General features: G+C 41.8%; 1 protein-coding gene across 2 annotated transcripts in view; it reads left to right on the forward strand.

The window, feature by feature from the left end:
- FAM120A (family with sequence similarity 120 member A) overlaps positions 1-22,252 on the forward strand; it is a 156,536-nt gene that overhangs the window by 14,115 nt on the left and 120,169 nt on the right. The gene's annotated exons all lie outside the window — the stretch shown is intronic.

A 22,252-nucleotide genomic window follows, 5' to 3' on the forward strand; every position in this document is an offset into this window, starting at 1 on the left:
ATTTTTTATTTTCATGTATTAGGAAAAAAGTAACTTTTAGGTAATGAGTTGTGTCAGATGAAAGGTCCATAAAACATTTTAGGAAATGGCACTCAGATGATCACTTATATGCACTAGGATCTTGAATTCCATTATTTTCTTATTTAGTCACATGTATAACACTTTGCAAACAGCCCCATGGCGCAGAGTGGTAAAGCTGCAGTACTGCAGTCGAAGCTCACTGCTCATGACCTGAGTTTGATCCCAACAGAAGCTGGGTTCAGGTAGCCGGCTCAAGGTTAACTCAATCTTCCATCCTTCTGAGGTCGGTAAAATGAGTACTCAGCTTGCTGGGGGAGAAGTGTAGATGACTGGAGAAGGCAATATGAACATATGAAGCTGCCTTATACTGAATCAGACCTTTGGTCCATCAAAGTCAGTATTGTCTTCTCAGACTGGCAGTGGCTCTCCAGGGTCTCAAGCTGAGGTTTTTCACACCTATTTGCCTGGACCCTTTTTTTGGAGATGCCAGGGATTGAACCTGGGACCTTCTGCTTTCCAAGCAGATGCTCTACCACTGAGCCTCCGTCCCTCCCCCAATGGCAAACCACCCCGTAAAAAGTCTGCCATGAAAACATCATGATGCAACATCACCCCAGAGTCGGAAACGACTGGTGCTTGGACAGAGGACTACCTTTACCTTTATAATACTTTGCAGAACAAAGTCCTGAGCATGGTAAAATATGCGTCAGGTATATTGCTCAAATTTTTAAGGGCATAACTTAAATCCATTTGATTTTGTATGTCATGCAGTTTTATTGTGAGGAGTGTATGATAGCATACTAAAAGTATATTAAACTTTGTCCTCTTTAGTTAGGGAGTGTGCAAGAAAAAAATAATCTGCATTTCTTAAACGTGTTTACTAAGAAATAAGTTCTGCTTGCTCCCATGAACATTTTCTGCATAAGTGTGTGTAGGCTTCCAGTCTAACATGGAAGGCTAATTTAATACTATAGATTCTGGAAGGCTTGTTCTCTCTCTCTCTCTCTTTGGAATAACCATTTATATTTTAGGGTCATTTTCAGTTTTACTTGTAACAAAGCAATCTTGGGTAAACACATTGCAGATTTTTTTCCCATTTCCCTATTCACTGTTTCATAAACTTAAAAACAATGAATGGGTGCAATTGCTAATATGATATCAGGCAGGTTTAGCAGCTTCATAGTGGTAATTTATAGTTTTCAGATATAGTATTGAGTGAAAGAGTGTGTGGGTGTTCATTTGTAAACAGGAGCAGGGAATAAAACCACAAATACATATAACAAAGTTTTTTAAAAAATCAAATTATGACTTCACCTGATTGGTTATGTTGGTCAAATCAAAGCGAAAGCTAAAAGTTTTATTTGTTTTTCACTCATGTGGTGGAAGGGATATTACAATCACCAGTCTGATATGTAATGGATAAGAAATGCAAGTGCATGGGGAGGAGAGTGACAGGGACTCTTGAATGCTCCTGTAACCTCGGCAGATAAGAGTTAAATTCCGTTGAAATAGAATAGTGGACAACCATATCTGCAGTTTACCATGCCCAGTTCTTTGGGTGTGCTAAAATTACAGTGTTTATGAAGGTCTGAGCCAACTGAAATAAATGAGCTTAGTTTAGTTTTTTCTTAAATATAAACAATGTAGAGGAAGTGCATGAAATACAGTTTGAAAAATTTAACAGGTGGTATTCTGATAAAATAATTTCCCAGTAACAATCTTAATTTTTTTGCATATAACATTTAAGCCATACTCTGACTTATTTTTTCCTTGATGAAATGTTCCAGCTGAAGTATTTTTTTTACTATTTAGACATAAAACAAATATATGATGGTTTAAAAGTTTTGTTTGCTAAACGCAAGTAAGAATACATATGCTATATCAGATCACAGTCTGCTTTGGGGATCAGAAAATTTTGCCAGATAATGCGCATCGCTGCTCTTTGGCATTGGGTGAACTGCAGCATCACAAGCCACAACACAAAGTACCTTTACAATTCTACATGCAGGTTGTTGGTCTTTAAATAACCTAATGTAGTTTTCATTCATTTTTTGGTTTTGAAAATAAATAAAATTGCTGTATTTATTTTCACAGGACTGATCCAGCATTGTTAAATGGAGTTTATTTGTGAAGCTGGATTAAGCTTTGGCATGTAACAGAAGGCTACTTTTGTGCCCAGTAGGTTTCCCCAACACTTATTGGCCAATCTTACTACTTTTTATTTGCTTCGTCTAGAGACAGTCTTGAGGGCTCAAGCAAGCAAACTGAGCTACTTGCATCAAAAATTGATAGGATAATCCCAAGGCCATTGCCAAGTATGACTTATTCCAGACACATAGTGTGACAGTTGCTTAGGGACCAGACTAGTCTGTCCTGTTGATTTCTAAAATAATGGTTCAGCATAGACATAAAAATTGCCTGAACTTTGAAGCCCTGAGTGAGAAAAATGTTTTTGAAGGGAGAAAATGAAATATATACAACAATTACTTTATCAACTGTACATTTATTTAACTTATTTAACACCATAAAATGCATAAATTCATATCCAGCGAACAGAAGGCACTGATGGAGGTGAATCTTCTCTGCTTTCCCTTCCTTCAACATGAGTTTCTGAATGTTGATTCCCATGGTTGCAGTAACTGCCACGTGAGTTAGTGGCCTTCAATGGGCAATGGGATGGAGCTGAAATTGTCCTTCCTGCCCCTTCCATCAGTGAAAGAGAAAGTAGAGATCCTGTATCCTTGTGTGAGTTGCTTGCTGGATCCAGCTCATAACTTAGTATATAAAATTATGCTATTTGTCAGGTTTATGAATATAAAGCACAAATGTATTAAATTTGTATGAGTAAGATGGTGAATATGCTCAGTACCACAGAAGGAGATCTACAAACTACTGTACTATGTATTAACACAGTTTTTGTCATCTGAAAGGTAGAAAAAATAAGTTTTTAAAAAGGAATTTTGTCGTAAACTAAAAAGCTTGTTTAAACAGAAACACTGCCATATAATCACAATAGCAGTATATTTGTATATAGAGCTAAACTTCGTAATATTGATCTTGAGATAATCACGTATATACAAATTATAGCATATTTATGGATAAAAGTATTAACATTTAAACAAATATGTTTTTGAAAATATTGTACGTGTATCCAGTATATGCAAGAATTATTTGCTAATGCTATAGTTGTATAAAATTCTTATATATGATTCTTATATCCAACATGTGTTGAGTGAGTAAAACCTTGAGTGAAAAAAGCATTTCACTGATTTAAAAAAGGGAATTTTTGAGTGCTTCCCAAAATATCCATATTTTAAATAGGAGAGTCCTCAGGTGACAAAACAGGAATGAACTAGACAGGAAAGAAAAGTGCCTGAATAATACAATTCAGATAAATGAGATTAGGAAAAGTTCATATTCTTTCATGCTGGCTGCATCTTTTGTTGTACAAATTAAACATTGTGGCAACACAAAGAAAGGTGGATGCTTCACTGTTATCAGCATTCTACCACAATGATGAATATATTTGGAAATGTGAGACTGGATATGAAAATATCTCCTTGTCCTCATACAACAAATTTTATCAGTTCCTTGAAAAGTGGGGTTTGGCTTTTGAAGTGTATGGTTAGGCTTAAAAGACATGTCAAGAAAGCTTTTTCCAGCACAAACATCCTTTCTGAAATTCCTCCTTTTGCCGTGGGGTCCATGTTGATGGGGTAGAACAACATCTAAAGTTTTATAACCAGAGGTCATTTTGTAGAAAAATAGGTGGTGGAGCTCATCCAGGGATTGTTATGCAGCTGCACATACTATTCAATGGACAAGCAGATGGAACTCTCAGGAGGAGGAGGAGGAGGAACTCTCAGAAAGTTTCAGGTGCTGTGCACCTATGAGCTCCCACTGAATCTGTTTATTACCATTGATTAAAAGCCTTAAGGGGTTCTTTTTTAGCAAAAAAGAAGAAATCATTTATTAAATCAAAAAGCATACATTCATACTCAAACAGTTATTACATCCAGTGTTTCAGAAATGGGTGCAATAGATAATTTACTGCTGTTCTCATATGCACGGATTTCTTTGATATATTTCTCCTTAGGCCCATTCTCAGCCCTATGTGTAAAACTGGTTAATTTTTTCTGTTTTTTTTGTGATTATTCTTGTGTGTTGTCACTCAAGTAGTTTCTCTTTGTACTTGTATGGGTTTTTTTGTCTTAAGTATGGTGACCAATTCTGGCATGATATCAGAAATAGGATCTTGCCTCTACTTTTCAAGAGAATTATCCTTTCCAGTCTCTTTGGTAAAGAACCTAATTCATAACTGCTTTGTGAATTTTGTTTCATCAAAGAGTCAGATACCTTGGGATCTAGTAAGGTCTCCATTTGTCTCTTCAGTTTTTCAGTTGACAGGAATTTCAAGCGCACCATTTTACCTTTTTTTTTACTTTTCAGTGCTGCGCTTTCTGTTAACTTCTGTTCAGTTTTTCTTACACAGGATTTTGTCTTTCTATAATATTTTTCCTTGTTTTATGCCATCAGCCAGTTTCATTCACTACATTTTAACCTTTTTAGTAGTTGTGAATGACAATGAAGTAAATAGTTCCTAAAATTTATCTACTCAGCATCCTACTTGGCTATTCTTCAGTTCAAAAGCAAGAGTAAAGTAGCGCTGACTTCAAACTTGATTCTTATGCAGTACCATATACCTATGACAGCAAACACAGTTTTGACATCTGTGACAATATCTGATTGCATTAAATGAATGGACTGTTGAATCCAGACCATCATGATACAATGTTGGTCCAATAAAAGATACATTACTTATTTTGTATTATTTGAGACCTGCGAGGTAATAGATAACCCATAGACTGTAAGATTCTAGATCCTAATTGTTAGTCATTTTAAAGACCTGTTTAAAATCACTTGAAATCTGAATCCATATGTATTGGTAGGGTCAGTTCTTATGAACCACTCATTTGTTTGTTTTTTGTTCTTTATGTACTCTCCTGTTGCTCTTCTAGGTATGAATGGGCTAAATTCTGTCCTCTCTTTATTCCTTATTGTGGTCCACTAGGGTCTGCAAAATGAATAAATCAACTGTGCACCGTTGCCATCTCTTAGCATTTAAGACATAATTAATCTTAGCTAATGATCCTGGATGTTAAGGACAAAAACAATTGCCTTGCTGAATCAGAGAAAAGTCTATTTTGTTCTGCATTTTCTTTTAAACAAAAAGGCAGAAATAGTCCAGAGACCTATTTTATGCCTATCTGTCCTCTAGAAGTATGTTTTAAAAGCACTGGTGCAGCATCTTCCATGTGCTTGTAGTTAATCAATTGTAATTCTTTCAAATGTGTGTGTCTGTAGCTACCCCTGATCCCACATTAACTGAAGCCCCATTCTTTACTTCAGTTACATCTGTCAGATCAGATTTAGAGGCAGCAGTTGAACATGTTGATTTTCTTTTGGACAGACCTTGGTTGTTTCTGATGTTAATAGAATTACTTTTGATGTGACACAGTTTGGGGGTTTTTTTCCATGGAAAGTGCTGATGTGGGAAATAAGCAGCCTTTGTGTAGATTATTGTGTTTGGAGATTTGTCTTATTTTTTTCCATTTCATAATGTTACACCTTTTTCTGTTGTGTGATTTGTCATCCACTTCTTTTATTTCAGATGTCTTCATTCTGTTGCTGATCTGTCATTTTTCTATGCCCATTCTTGTTTGTTGCCCCCTGGTACCATTAGTTTCCTTAAGCTTGGCTACATCCTCTGCTTCCCCTCTTGTATTTCTATGTCTGTGTTTTTAGTACCTGATTAAAACTTGCCATTTCATGCTATTGTTGATAATCTGGTTTCTCACTTTTACTATTTTCTACCACTGTCCTTCCTTTGTGTGACACGTATTACTTGGGTTGTAAGCATAAGAGCAGGGCCTGTATCTGTGCATGTATACTGCCTAGTTTACATAGGTCCTCTAGAAATATTCATTTTATTTTTTAGCATGCATGAAGTGAAATACAGATGTGTGCAGTTTTAAGAATGGTGTTCTCCATATAATTTTGTCATTGCTGAAAGTAGCTCTTCAGGAATATAGTGTAAACTTTTGAATTGACACAGTCCCTGGCTGGTGGACTTGCATTCAGTTAAAAACAGAAAAATCTTCATCATGGTCTCTGTGCAGTCCCAAACATGGGTCTTGCCTTCAGCAACGGATCCTAACCTTGGAGACTCCAAAAGCTCACTTGAGCATTATTTTTGGCACGCTTTCCGGCTCGCCCTGGGGAGCAGGCACCTGACTGCGCATGCCTGGAGCGAGCGGAAGGCGCACTTCCCACTCAGTTTCTTCCTAACCGCCGCTCGGACAACACCTACCTCGTTGCGTTTTTCTCTTTAGCTCGTTCTTCTCTTCGTCTCCTGTGGTATCGTATTCTTCTTTCTTCCCTACTGTTTTGTCCCAATCTGTATTAAAAAAAAAAGAAAGGAGCCTTATTCTGCACTTTTCTTTTCTTTCCTCCCCCCCCCCTCCCCCTGTCCGGAGCGTATGGAAGGGAAAAATTCATTTTAAAAGTGCCACCACTGCGGAGCTAAAATCCCATCCGCCAGTGGTCATTCCCACTGTCTTTTCTGCCTTGGAGAAGCCCACAGGGTCGACTCTTGCACCCATTGTGCTAGTTTCTGCAAGCAGGCGCGAAAAAACAGGACTGCCAGACTTCAGAGCTTTCTCCTTGAAAAGTCTCTCCGAGCTATGCCCACTTCCAGCAATTCACTGCCTCCCCCATCTAGAGAGGGAGATTTGGCTGCGTCGGCCACTGTGGCAACGCTACGAAAGCATAAGTCTGACAAATCTGCTTCCCGCCATTATGAGTCCGGTCACAAGTCTAAGAGGTGGAGCCGTCACTTGACTCCACCCGCTTCGGCACCCAAGAAACATCAGGAGTCTTCAGCCAAGACCAGCAAGCCTTCTACTTAGTCTGCAACTTCGGCTTCAATGGCCTCGACTTCGATTTCCACCTCGACTCCGATGGCCTCGACTTCGACGCAGCGTACAATCCCAACACTGTTGCCTGCAGAACTCACGGCTCCCACTGACGTCATCACTGAGATGCTCCAGCTCGCTTGACCCGCAGATGTGATTCCGATCCCATCCAGATCTCCATCGCTCCACGGCTCCCTGCCTCTGGATATCCTGGAACCGGACCCTAGGCATCTTTTGGATCCAAATGCATTCCGGGACATTGGGGTTTCTCCCCCGTATAGAGAACCAAGCATGTATCGAGACGTCGGGGTTTCTTCCCTATATAGAGAGCTTCGTGAGCCATCCACCCAAGTCTCAACCCAGCTTTATAGAGAAATGTCGACTCAATTCTCAACTCGGGACTACAGGGCACCTCTCGACAGAGAACTTTCTCACCGTTCTCACCTATCGTTCTCATGGCACGGATCTCCGCCATGACTACCACTACCGTTATTCCTCGACCTCAAGATTGCCTACGCCTCGGTACCATAGGGCTTACAGGTTTTTCTCCAGATCTCCTTCACATGAAAGACTTCAGCACTCTCGGTACCGTGATTACACTGAGTACAGGCACTCAAGGAGTTGACATGTTTCACCCATTTATATACCTCGACTCCAAGCTTTGACCTCCACCTCGGCTCAGTCTCCTAGGTCTCCGATCCGAGCTCCTTGTTCACCGATCGTGACAACTTCCTTGGCTCCAATCCGAGCCCCTCACTCACCGGTGGTAACCATGCCCTCGGCTCCTGTAGCACAACTGATAACTTCCAACCATCCTCTGCTATCTCCAGATGACTCCAACTTAGAATCGGTGAGTTCTAGGTCCTCTGGCTCTGATCAACCTGATTCTCCAGCTTCCCCCGGCTCTGGCACGCCTCGCCGCGACCGCCTTTCTCCATCCGATGATTCTAAGGCCTATCTCAACCTAATTTCCACCATGGTGGAGGCTTTTAATGTCACCTTACCCTCTGACACCCTGGAGGTCACTGATGTGGTGCATGACAGTGCAATCCGACCTGCCTGCTGGATCTTTACTGCCAATACTCCCTGTACATCTTGAGGAACTTAAGGAAGCCTGGGACAAGCCAGCCTCCATCACACCTACTCCTAGGAGGTTTGACTTTCTTTATCGAGTCCCCGGATTCGAAGTTTCTCTACTCTCACCCTGCTCCCAATTCTATTATTGCTCACTTGGCTTCGAAGGCAAAATCCTCACGACACCCTGCTCCACCCGACCAGGAAGGGCATAAACTTGACACCCTAGCACGAAAGGTCTACGGCCTGGCTACCACCAACTCTAAGATTAATAATTATTTGGCTTACCTTTCGGCTTATGTTTTCAACCTTGCCAACTAATTCACACCCCTGATTCCAACTTTACGGGATGCTTCTCAAAAGCTGACTCATCAACTAGTTTCAGAACTCTCCAGAGTCAGTAAACAACAAATCAATACCGTTCGGCATGTAGTGTCCTGCTCCTCTAGGATCTTTGCGTCATCAGAAGCGCTTCGGCGCCATGCATGGCTTCGCTCAACCAACCTTCAGACTGACATCAAACAGAAGATTCGGGATCTACCATTTGACGGTCAAGGGTTGTTCCATGCATCCACAGATGAGGTCCTTACATCTGTTGATGATGGTCGTAAGTGCGCTAAACGCCTAGGTGTCACCCAGCAACAGCAGTCCCAAACTTTCAACCGCTCCCGGCCCTGGAAACAGCCTTATCTGAAACGTCAACATTCCCCTAAGCAAGCAGAATACTGGCGTCAGAAGGGACCCCAAGGCAAGCAACCCTACCAGTCCTACCAACAAAGAACATACCCACTGCCAAGCATGAAGACTACGCCACCCTCCAATCAGTCTCTTTGACTTTCCCCTCCTGCTCTCTCCAGGCCACACAAGGCTTTCTCCATTCCTCAGGACTTGGCAGAAGATCACAGACACCTGGTTACTCACTTTAATTCAAATAGGCTACTCCATCACGGTTTCATCTTAACTCCTCTGACCACATTTCTTCATGAGGAAATCCTAGATCTTCTTCGCAAGGAGGCTATAGAACCCGTTCCCCTCCACCTTTGGAAGACGGGGTTCTACTTCAAATACTTTCCAATCCTAAAATGAGACGGAGGCAAACATCCAATTCTAGATCTCAGGAAACTCAACGAACAGATAACTTACAAAAAATTCAGAATGATTTCCGTTCAATCAATCCTGCCGTTAACCCCGCAGAACACCTGGATGGACACCTACTACCACATAGCAATAAGGCCTCAACACCGGAAATACCTGAGATTCGCCATGGGTCACCACCACTTCCAATATCGGGCCCTCCCATTCGAGTTATCCACGGCCCCTCGCATTTTCACAAAGTGTATGGCAGTGGTGGCTGCAGCTCTGCATCTTTGAGATATCACCATCTTCCCGTACCTGGACGACTGGCTCCTGACTGCTCAGTCACCTCAACAGCTTGAACGGGACATTCAAGTCACGCTATTGCTTCTAGCATCCTTAGGTCTGTGTGTGAACCTTGCGAAGTCTCAACTCACGCTTACCCAGGACTTACAATTCATATGTGTTCACTTCTGCACACACCTTCATATGGTTTTCCTTCCACTTGTCGTGTTTCAACGTCTTCTGGGATTCATGGCAGCAACTACATCCGTCATCAAATTTGCCAGGCTTCGGATGAGGCCTCTGCAACTTTAGTTTTTCCGCACCTTCCACCTTCACAGGCAGCCCCAAACCACTATTACTGCACCCAAGGAGGTCCACCTCTCTCTTCACTGGTGACACTTCAGCCCAACTTGCTTCAGGGGATGCCCTTCATCCTGCCTTCCCCTACTGCAAATGTCACCACGGATGCCTCAAAGTGGGTTTGGGGAGCCCATTTGGAGGACAAAACTGTCAGGGGTCTGTGATCTTCTGCAGAGAGAAAATTTCACATCAACTGCTTGGAACTAATAGGGGTCCACAGGTCCCTTCAGTCCTTCCTTCCTTCTCTGACAGGTCGTCATGTTCAAATCACATCAGAAAACATGGCAACCATCTTCTACATAAACAGACAGGGAGGAACAAGATCTCTTCGACTTTGCCATCTCTCCATTACCTTTGGAAATGGTGCATCAAGCACAACATTTACATCACTGCGATCCATCTACCCGGAGTGGAGAATACTCTAGCAGACTCTCTCAGCCAGGTTCGACTGGACAACCATGAATGGTCACTCAACCCTGCACATCTTCACCACATCTTCCGTAGCTTTGGGAGCCCCAGTGTAGATGTCTTTGCCACACTACTCAACACCAAATGCCGTCGCTTCTACGCAAGGGGGAGCAACAATGCATTTCTCCACATTTGGACGGGAGGCCTCCATTACCTGTTCCCTCCATTTCTATTCATTACACACTCGATCCTCAAGATCGCCCAAGATCAGACAGTCTGCATTCTCATCACTCCGTGGTGGCCGAGACAACCATGGTTCACGAGGCTTCTTCAGCTATCCCGCCACTCCTATCGTTGCCTCCCTATGGTACCCGACCTCCTCACTCAACATCAAGGTCAAGTCTGGCACCACAATCCTCAGATTCTGCGCCTCACAGCGTGGAGGATCCGACCATAACGCTGCCTCCGGAAGTGCAACAGGTTATCCTCAACGCTAGGAAACCATCCGCTAGACGTTCCTACCTTCTAAAATGGAAGCGCTTCTCCGCATATGTACAATCTCATGACATTAATCCAGACATCGCTCATATCCCCTTTATTGTACAGTACTTATTGTCATTACAAGCTTCAGGACTTAGTTACTCTTCACTAAAGGTTCATTTGTCTGCCCTCTCATCGTTCCATGTTCCTGTTGATGGTCAGACAGTTTTTTCTCATCGTTTATCTAAAGCTTTCCTCAAGGAACTTCTACGTCTACATCCCCCAGTTAAACCCATCGTTACTGCTTGGAGTTTATCTCTAGTCCTAGTGTTACACCTCAAACAACTTTTTATTGGGGAATATTAATATTTCTTAGCTCAAAATGGTAGGCCTACAAGAGGTGAGGTGTACAGGATCTCTGTCTTTGTCTATGGAGATAGACCACTGAAAATCCTTTGGTTAATAATGGATTTTATTATGGCTTAGGGTTTCAAATAGTTACATCCCAATCAAACAATTTCAAGCATACAAGAGGAATTACAAGAGGTTAGCTGAATCATTATGGATGGGGTAAGGTGATACAATACCTAGATCTTGCAGGGTGGGCTCAGTCAGAGGAAATGCAAGGCCTCTGGAAGGAGATTTCTCTTGAGAAAAGGGGAGGGGTGAGGGTAGGAAGGGGGTGGAGGAAGGAGAGGATGAAGGGATTCCCTTTTTCCTTCTTTTTTCTCTCTGCTGTTTTGCTCTCTGCACCCCCTGGACCCGCTAAACCTGACAGGTTGGGTTGTCTGTTTTCTAGGGTAAATTACGTCATGTCAAGCAATTAAACTACCCAATGCGGGGGCAGAGTGTCACATCAATAGAAAATCGGGGTGTCATATGTGTAATATCCAATCAGAGATCCTTCGTATCATAGATCCATACCCCAACATAGGAACTGGCCAAATGACTTTATGGCCTTGTTTTCCCAAAACTGGTTCCTTTGAAGCTCCCCAAAAGTGATAGATTTCTCTCTTAGTGTCAAACATGGATGGGCATCCATCAGGTATTCAGGAGACTGGTTGACTTTGATTGCCTTAGCAATTAATTAAAGAAAAATAGAAATTTTGTTAAGAGTCAGAATTGTGAGATCAGTTTACAGGTATACCACACATTCACAACAAGATGAGCACTTAGCCTTTAACCTTTGTGTTTCTGCTGTCTTACCCTGAAGAGTATCAGACAAGCCATTTATTTGTGTTGGAGGTTTCCTGGTAATTCTTATTTCTTTTATGCTTTGATAACAGGACTTTAAAGGTTGCCAAAAGAGTGAAGGAATTTTTATAGCTCTGCCCACATTTGTCCCTCTCTGGGCCCGGAACTTTTTCATTCGCAGGAGCAGAAAGATGGACGCTTCTCAACCTTTCAGCCGGCTGTCCTATTGTTCCGGCTTGTGAACCAGAACCACACCACAGCCTGCTTTGGGCCAAGAAGGAATTGGATTTTTCTCCCTTATGTGCAAGAGAGACCATTCCAATTCAAATGGACATTGCTGTGTCATAATTAATATTCTAGGGTTACATTGCAATATCACATTCCAGGGGTGCATGGCTTGGAAATAAGTACAGGGGTGTCTTCCTGGATATCACTAGCTCAGCTTGTTAAACCTCCTTTCGAGCCCTTAGCGTCTGTTGACTTACGTTTACCTTCTTGGAAGACTGCCCTTTTGGTTGCCCTTACCTCGGGTAAACGAGCAAGTGATTTGTGCGCTTTCCGCTCTGATCCACCCTATACTGTCTTCCATAGTTCCAAGGTGGTCCTTCGGACGGACCCCACCTTTCTACCGAAGGTCGTCTCCCCTTTCAACCTTTCAAGTACTACCTTCTTACCAGCTTTCTTCCCAGAACCCAAGGACTCAGGTCAAAGAATACTACATACTCTCAACGTGAAGAGAACCTTATCCTTCTATTTTGCACATACACAACCTTTACGAAAGGACACTAATTTGTTTGTAGCCTATGGCAAGCCTCATAAAGGCTCCAAGATATCCACCCAAAGACTTTCCAAATGGGTGTCTAGTGCAATTCAGTTGTGTTACGAGACTGCTAAACAACCATTACCTGTTGGACTCAGAGCTCATTCTACTAGAGCTGTCTCGACTTGTTTGGCATTTCTGCATGGAGTATCCTTGGAGGGCATTTGTGCCACTGCAACCTGGTCCTCTCCATCCACGTTCGTCGCTCATTATGCCCTGGACATTCATGCTAGACATGCCTCCTTCGGCCAGGCAGTCCTCCACTCAATCTTTCACTAATCCTGCTCCAGGTGAATGCTCATATGTGAACTATTATGTTTTGCCACCAATTGCCAGCACCCACCTCCTGTGTTTAGCTTGTTAATCACCCATGTGTGGGACTGCTCAGAGACCACGATGAAGATAAACAGGTTGCTTACCTGTAACTGATGATCTTCGAGTGGTCATCTGTGCAGTCACACCCACCTACCCAGCCTTCCCCTCTGTTGGCTCTTTGCTTTTTCCTGCACGGATGTAGTAGCGGTTGGAAGAAACTGAGTGGGAGGGGCGCCTTCTGCTCGCTCCAGGCATGTGCAGTCGGTGCCTGCTCCCCAGGGCGAGCCGGAAAGCGCGCCAAAAATAATGCTCAAGCGAGCTTTTGGAGTCTCCGAGGTTAGGATCCGTTGCCAAAGGCAAGACCCATGTGTGTGACTGTCCAGATGACCACTCGAAGATCATCAGTTACTGGTAAGCAACCTGTTTTTATCAGGATAATTAATGCAAAGTATCTGCTTCTGGATCATATCATTTCAAACTCTACAGTGGGTGGCAGTTTATTTTGTATGGTCCCTCATTTTAAAAAAACACCAGATTTGCGGTCATACAAAACTAGTACACTAGGAAAAAGGGATTTTAACAGTTTGAAATGACACGGCCCAATCAAAGGTGACTATTATAACTGATGTAGCATTTGCTCTAAGTGAGGGGGAAATGTTGAACAAGGGAGGTCCAACATAATCAGTGGGATTAATTGATAGTGAATACTTGGGTCTTTGGTTAGTCGTGTAAGATACAGTCTTCAACACACACGCCCTACACATGACTTTGTAGATATTGTACTGTTACTGTTGTCATCTTTGCTTCTTTATAGTTAAAAGCTCATTTGCTCACCCAGAAGTTGTAAAAGGATAACTTCTAATTTTGAACTTATTAAAGAGCATTGGGTTGTTGGTTTGGCTCTTCATCTGCAGAACAAAACAATTATTGCACAGAATAGACCTACATGAAGTGTTGATTTAGGAAGTTCATAATATCTAAGGATTAATATTAATAATATTTAAAGGGCATTTGAAATACAGGTAGTATGAACTCTGCATGGATGTTGGGATTAAATACTTAAATACCTTGGTTTTAGGTCTTAGTCTTTGAAAAGTTGCTAAAAGTAGTCAAGCTTGGAGGTTTTCATGTGCAGAAGGGGTTCGCAATGAGCTTTGCTTGTCATATTGTCATGTTCCTGAATCTTACATGTTGCAATTTACTTTTTTCTCATTTGCATTTCATAATAATCAGTTGTGATTCTATTCAGTAACTTTCTTAAAAATTAACCTACAGTCTGCTGCCACCTGTCTGAACTTATACATAAGTGTAAGTTCAATTTTTTTCTTTGTAGGAATCTACCCATTTCTCTTTGTCAACAAACTTCATTAACTTTTTAGACCTCAGCATAACAAGAACTTCTCTTTGTCTTTTTATGTACTTCATGGCATCCTCATTGTGCTAGCAGAAATATTTGAGGTTTTTTCTTCTAGTAGTTATAGAATAAAACTATTCACTGCCTGTCTTTTTCAGCCACTTAATCTGCTGCTGCTGCTACTTTCTTTTGTGGACTTCTCTCGGTTCCAGTTACTGGGTAAAATATATTAATCTTCTCCAGGATTGCAGAGCTCTCCTTTCAAACTTCCATTTTCCAGGTGTGATGTCACTTCCTCCTCCATAATTACAGTGCTATCCAATTAGATTTAAAAATAGAAAAAACTTCAGTACCCATTTAAGTTTTTTTTTTACCTGACTGCTTTTGTTATAGCATTTATATATTGTAGGTATAGCCATGATTTTTGCCTCTCATTTCTCTTAGAAATATGTGTACAGAAACAGTCATTGGACCACTAATATTTCATTAGTATGGTGTAGTTCCAGAGTTTTGCTGTACAAGAAGTCTGAAGCTATTTCTAACGTACTTGAAACATGTAGAAAAGTTTACTTTGTCTTTAAAAATAAAATGAGGGTTCCTCAAACTAATGGCCACTTCTTAAATGGCATTTTACTTTCTTTCCCATTACAAAGAAAACTCATGCCCTGGTCTTTATAATCAGATGATGTTTTACCTCATTAATACTTGCTTTAAGGGTAAAAGAGAAGAGGAAGTGACTGATAGTTACCTTTGTGAAAAATTGGTGAAACCTATATACATTTTATACACTTTTTAGAATACTTCATTATGTTTAAAACAATTATAGTAAAGTTGAAGTATCCTTTTAAAAGTGAGTGTATCAAGTAGGATTTTTATGTTCTAATTTCTGTTTTGTCATCATGCTTTATAAAAGATTAGTGTAAAATGTAAAGTATTAATGATTTGGCTCCACCAGTAATGTTTAGGAATTTCGATTTTATTCTAAATCTGCAATTAAATTTTTTAAATCCTCTTCCAGCAATACTTTTTCTGTAGTAACTGGGGGGGGCTTGCATTTGCTATGGATGAATTTGCAAAACAAAAAAAATCGCTTGAACTAGGTGTTGCCTTCAGGTGAATCACTTCATGATGTTTGATAAAATCTTGTGTATCTGCCCTTGAGTGGTTTGGTTCAGGAGCCTACAATTTATAGCTGGGCTTGGTAGCTAATGTTTTTTTCTTGGAGCTGACAATCCTACTTTTAAAGTCAACCATTGAAGGAACAGACTCTTGGACAAAAGAGTGTCAGGAGCTAGGGTTTATTTTATTTATATCCCACCCTCCCTGCTGAAGCAGGCTCAGAGCAGCTCACAACAACAAAATAAAACAATTTAAAAATAGCATGACATTAATATGAGAATTTAAAAATCAGTCATTAAAACAATCTGGCGCTGATATCATTTGTAGTTTCACTTCCGATGGCTTCAGTATTCTTACATTTGCTCCCACAATACGATAACTCTAGATCAGTTAAAGGCTAGCTGGAAGAGTGCAGTTTTACAGGCCTTGCGGAACTGGGCAAGGTCCCGCAAGGCTCTCACATTCTCCGGTAGCTGGTTCCACCCGTAGGGGGCTGTTACTGAGAAGGCCCGCTCTCTGGTAGATTGTAGTCTAGCCTCCGTCAGCCCAGGGATCAGTATTAGGTTTTGAGATCCTGATCTAAGTGCTTTGGGGAACATGTGTGGAGAGACGGTCCCTAAGGTAAGCAGGTCCTTGGCCATGTAGGACTTTAAAGGTAATGACCAGTACCTTGTAGCAAATCTGATATACTACTGGCAGCCAGTGCAGTTCCCACAGCCTCGGCTAGATGTGCTCCCACCTGGGAAGCCCCAATAGCAGCCTGGCTGCCGCGTTCTGCACTAGCTGGAGTTTCTGGGTTCGAGACAAGGACAGTCCCAAGTAGAGGGCATTACAGTAGTCCAACCTCGAGGTGACGGTTGCATGGATCACAGTTGCCAGGTCGTCGCGCTCAAGGAAGGGGACCAACTGTCTCACCTGCCTAAGTTGAAAGAATGCTAATTTAGCAGTGGCTGCTATCTGGGCCTCCATTGTCAAGGCAGGCTCCAGCAGCATCCCCAAGCTTTTGACCTTGTGCGCCGTTGTCAGTGGCTCACCATCAAAAGCTGGTAAGGGGATTACCCTGCCCAGACCATCACGACTCAGACAAAGGATGGCTGTCTTTGTCGGATTCAGTTTCAGTCGGCTCAGCCTAAGCCATCCAGTCACGGCTTGCAGTGCCAGGTCCAGATTTTCTGGGACACAGCCAAACCGGCCGTCCTTCAGTAGATAGAGCTGGGTGTCATCAGCATACTGATGGCATCCCAGCCCATACCTCCAGGCAAATCTGGGCAAGGGGGCGCATATAGATGTTAAACAACATCGGGGAGAGCACTGCCCCCATGACACTCCACAATTAAGCGCATGCCTTTGGGACGACTCTCCCCCAGTCGCCACCTCTTGTCCCCGATCCTCCAGGAAGTAGGCAAGCCATTGCAAGGCCAACCCCTGAATCCCTGCGTCAGCGAGGCATCGGGACAGCAACCGATGGTCGACCATATCGAACGCAGCCAATAGGTCTAACAACCTATTGTGGAGGGGGTGGGGTGTTGGTCATTAAGTTGCAACCGATTTATGGCCACCCCATATGGTTTTCAAGACAACAGACATTCAGAGGTGGTTTGCCATTGCCTGTTTCTACATATATCAACCATGGTATATCTTGGTCATCTTCAATCTAGGTACTGACCCTGCTTAGCTTCCAAGATCTGGGCTGTCCAGGTCAAGCTAGTTTGTTTAATGAGGGTTAAATTGGTTCCCGGTTAGAAGCATAGGGAAGGGAAAAGAATGGAAGATTAGTGAGGAACCACTGTACGTTGTGAGGAGGCCTAGGTAGTGAGATCTGCTGGATTGTGCAAGTGACAAGACTAAAGTGAGAAAGCTAGGGTGGCTGGTAAAGACACAAGACTAGCAAAAATGTTGAATTTCTTAACATATAAACATGGTATTGTCATACCTCCACTTGGAGGGCTATAGTGGTTTGGAAGAATTAGTTGATTCAATAGCTGATCTTACTTTTCCAAAATGGTTTAACTGTTCAGTTGGGGGTGGAAAGGAGCTGGTCTTCTTGGATTCTCTGCTCTAATTATGATCACTAGAATTAAATTCATGCTTGCCATAAGGACTGAGTAACCATTTTCAAGACCAGAAAGAGATTCTTTTACTACACTAAGACCTTGCATCAGCAGGACTCAGTTACGGTATAGTATCTTCTTCCTACGTGAAGATAATGAAACTGAAATATATTTCCTTCCCATGAAACCTAAACTCCTTTTGTTGATTTAACATTAAATGCACCTGTTATAACTTTGTTAATATACGTATGTAAAATTGTACTACTTGCCATATTTCTGGAATTTAAAAGCATAAATATATTTGTTTTCTATTAGAAAAGAGGTTCAAGCTTGCATCTTATTCGATCTTAGTGCATGTTTTACTTATTGCCATCTAAGAGAAGGGAAACAATAAAAACAGAAGGTAGAAAACCAGTTCAGTAGTAAACAAGAGTGGGTATTATATAGACAGAAATGCTCTCATACAATAATGATAGAACATCAACCTGTTAACATTGAAAGCACTGACTTCTTCAATTTATTGTTGGCAACATTACTTGAACATAAAAAAACCCCTTGAAAATCAGTATACAGATACAGTATCACTTTGTAGTGTTGTAGGTTGTTTTAAATAAAGTTTTCATGCTGCATTCTTTGAGTAAAACCTTGTCTTTCAGGTTACTCATTCCAAAGGGGGGGGGTGTATGAGCTCTTTTCAGCATTCCCCATAATTTCCACATCTGAATTTTATTGTTCTTTGCATTTTTAAGTGTGGCAAAACTTCCCTCAAGAACAATTTCACTCATTCTAAAAGAGAAATTATTTCATAGGAGGTTTTTTTACAGTGTTTCTCAAAACTTAGCTATTTTTCTGCTGGAAAAACTGGAGGGAGTGGCGGGCGGGGGAAAGGGCCAGGCCTCTTCATCTCTAGGTTAATTGGAGACTGAGCATGGTTTTCCTAAATAGGACTGTTTAATAAGAGATGCTGACTCCAGCTCAGTTTCTAATCATATCATATCATATTCTAATCAAGTTCTATCATAGCCATTGTCAAGGGGGGGGGGCTGAGGTACTCATGGGGAGGAAATATCTTCTCTCCCCACCACCACTTTCTCTGCAGGTTCCCTTGCAGCCACCGGACCCACCACCTCCACCCAACTCTAGGTGGCTTGTCTGGAGCTGCACCAGGCTTCTTTCTCCCCTTTCCTCTCTCAGTGGCTTGTCTGGAACTACTCTGGGCAGGCTTGCTGAGGCTTTCTTCCTCCGCTTCAGACCTTATCCAGGCCCAGAGCAGCAGCCGGCATCCTCTGCCACCATTGCTGAGCCCATCACAGTGGGAAGGAAGTAGCTGCTGGTATGCTCCTCTACCCTCTACTGCTGCCAGGTCTGGAGCAGCAGCTGACTTCATCTGCTGCAGTGGCTGAGTCCAAGCAGCTGTTGGTGGGGCTCCTGAGCTGCGCTGCTGCTGTAACCAGCTTGGCTCCCCTGTCTCACTGTTTGTGCAGAGAACATTACTTGAATTGGGGGGGGGGGCGGATTTAATCCCTCCCATGGTTTTAAGAATAATTTCTGATTTTTCTGCGCACCTGAAGAGTGCCCCAAGTGTGCAGAAAAATCTATTTTGCATCCACATGGCCTCGATCTGCAGATTTAAGTATCCACAGATGGTGATCACGAGTAACTAATAATATATAGATAGGAAAAGATGTCAAAAGATAATATTTGCCACTGTGATACAGTGCTGGGCTGAAGGCTATGAAGCTTACTAGCGAACCTTAAGCCTAGTTTACTCATTGGAAAAAGTGACAGCACCTCACCCCTGTATTTCACCACTGGCTCAGTTGAAAACTGTTGAATATAAAAGTGAATAATTAATGCTTTTAATCTAAAACTGGCTATGTGAATTGCCACTTGACAATCTTGGCCGTGTTGCTATTTTCAGGCTGTAGTAAATAACTGCCAAGTCTTGTAGAAGGTAGACTTTTAAGTTTAGGTGAACAGCAAGTACAATTATTATAGTACTGTAGTGCTTGGGACTTCCTGATCATAAAGTGTGAAAAGTCCTACAATTAAATGGTTTAGGAAAGTTGTAGAATTGTACCATTTTATAGTTATGTCTATGTTTTTAAAAGCAGCCTGACATTAAGCCATTTTCTGTAGAGAATTCCTTTCTTGAGAATGAATAGTGGTTGCCTTGCCACCCAATTTTCTGAAGGGTTATTCTGTTGCCCTTGCTTTTCTGGTAGCATTTTGTTCTCAGGTTTCAGAGATACGTTCCTGCCCATTTTATGCTTGAAGCTCTGAGATTGTAGATTTTTTAAAAAAGAAAGTTTTATTTCATTGATCTGTCTGCTTTCTTGCGCAGTACATAGTGTTGTGAAGAGTTCATCATTCCCAAGCATTTTTCATTTACATTTTGAGACTTTCACACACACACTTTTAGCTATGGGAGGCTTCAGGATTAGACCCAACAGTATTGTTTCTGAAATATGTGCTGTTCAGAAGTTGCATTGCTCTTTTATTATTAAGTTTCATGTATAAAAACCAACATCCCTTTAACATTTTGACAATGGAAAAATAAATTTGCTTCATTCTGAGTTGAGATCATTGATCCACACTGAGATCTGTTTTTGAAGAAAGTGCCATGAATAAATATATCCTAGTCTTGTCTATTCAGTCTGAAGGTAGTTCTCCAGGGTCTACTCAGTAATCTATCCTAGCATTACTGCCTGAGATATAACTTGAGATGCTAGGAATTGGGATCTTCTGCATGCAAAAAATTCACTCCACCATGAGTTAACAGGCCTTCCTTGAAATGTGTTTTCTGTAATTTTTTGTGGTAACATGCAAAGTATAAATTAAGCAATTCTAATAAACAGTGTCTAGAAGTCACTATGCAGAGGCAGGCAATGGTAAGCTGTTGGGATTGTCATAAGCCAGCTGTGATTTAACAGCAAGAAAAAAAGGGGGTGGGTGGGAGTTTGTTCAAATCATTTAAAAGGGACTAAGTAGCATTATGACTTTAAAAAGTATAGACTATAGAACACAAAATTTGGTTGGATTGAACAGTGGATCTTCTCTTCTTTTTCTTCTCCCCTCCCTCCCAGCAATCTCCTCTGAGGCCAAGAAAGTTGATCCCCAGAAACATAGGATCTACATGGAGTTAATAGCCATGTAGGTCAGTGGGCTATAGTGATGAGATGCTGTACAGACACAAAAGGGGGAATGATTCTCCCCCTTTCCTTCCACCAACCCCATTACATTATCTGCATTAACACAAATTGGGTACTGTCAGAACTGGCCTGCATCTACAGTAAAGCCATATAATGTCAGCTAGAAAACTCAAGCATCCCTGTGCCTTTCTAAACAGTATGTGAATCCTAGATACTTCTAATGAGGTTTCTGCTCTTCTTCTGGCACTTCAGTTTTCTTCTTTTTCTTCCAGTCATGCTTGGTGGTTTCCTCTTCTTGGTCTCTTTACTCTGCCATCTTAGAAATAACAAATAATCTCTGTCCTTTGTCTTAGCTCCAGATTTTTAACTTGGAGCAAGGTCTGGTAGCTGATTCCCCCCCCCCCCTTTGGCTGCATGGGAGCCCTCTGGTGGTTTAATGTAGCTATTTTAGCTTGTGGGTAGCTTTTAAAAAAAACAATTACCCAACTATGAAAGTTAGCAACTGCTTCTGTTAATGGAAGCAGTTTGGGATTCAAATACATACTGTAGGATCAGTTTGTTATCTGGAATGTAACAGATGTTTGGGTATATTTGCAGAGGGTTAAAATGGATAAAAGGAAGTACTTCTTCACCCAAAGGCTGATTAACATGTGGAATTCACTGCCACAGGAGGTGGTGGCGGCCACAAGTATAGCCACCTTCAAGAGGGGTTTAGATAAAAATATGGAGCACAGGTCCATCAGTGGCTATTAGCCACAGTGTGTGTGTATATATAAATTTTTTTGCCACTGTGTGACACAGAGTGTTGGACTGGATGGGCCGTTGGCCTGATCCAACATGGCTTCTCTTATATTCTTATGAGGGGGCAAATACTGAGATATAAGTAGGAATGTCTGAAAGCAGGGTTTTTTTTCTGAGCATGGAATCTAGCAGAACCAATTAATATTGATAACAAGAATGCAAAGTTCATAGGCATATGCACTATTCCAGGGGTGGCCAACGGTAGCTCTCCAGATGTTTTTTACCTACAACTCCCATCAGCCTCAGCCAGCATGGCCAATGGCTGGGGCTGATGGGAGTTGTAGGCAAAAACATCTGGAGAGCTACTGTTGCCCCCCCTGCACTATTCTGTAGGCTAAGCCATTTTTTGTGCAGCTGTGACTGTATTGGTTGGACTGATTTTTAACTAACCTCTGAAACCTACTGACAAATGAATCTTCTGTAGGAATGCTTAAAAACAGCCCAAACCATCAGTATGACTTTGCAGTATTGCTTTACCTCTTGAAGCATCATTCATTGTGTGCTAACATCCTGTGGCAACCAGGCAGCTAATCCACCACTGCTTCTTTGTGCTATCAGTGCTGTTGTCCAGTATTGCAACAACAGTCTGTAATCTTCACTGTTTAAAGGTTCAGGTATCAGCTTTGAGGTACTATCATCAGCATCAGGATGAAGTATCTGTGTAACATGGTCTCACACAATTCTTGCTAGTGTGCATTTAATCCTGGTTCAGGCTAGATCTGATACTGTGAAATAGACAAGATTTCTAAACATTTGTACATGTTGTAGGT

This window comes from Heteronotia binoei, chromosome 5, assembly GCF_032191835.1.
Source record: "Heteronotia binoei isolate CCM8104 ecotype False Entrance Well chromosome 5, APGP_CSIRO_Hbin_v1, whole genome shotgun sequence".
NCBI classification, from domain to species: Eukaryota; Metazoa; Chordata; class Lepidosauria; order Squamata; family Gekkonidae; genus Heteronotia; species Heteronotia binoei.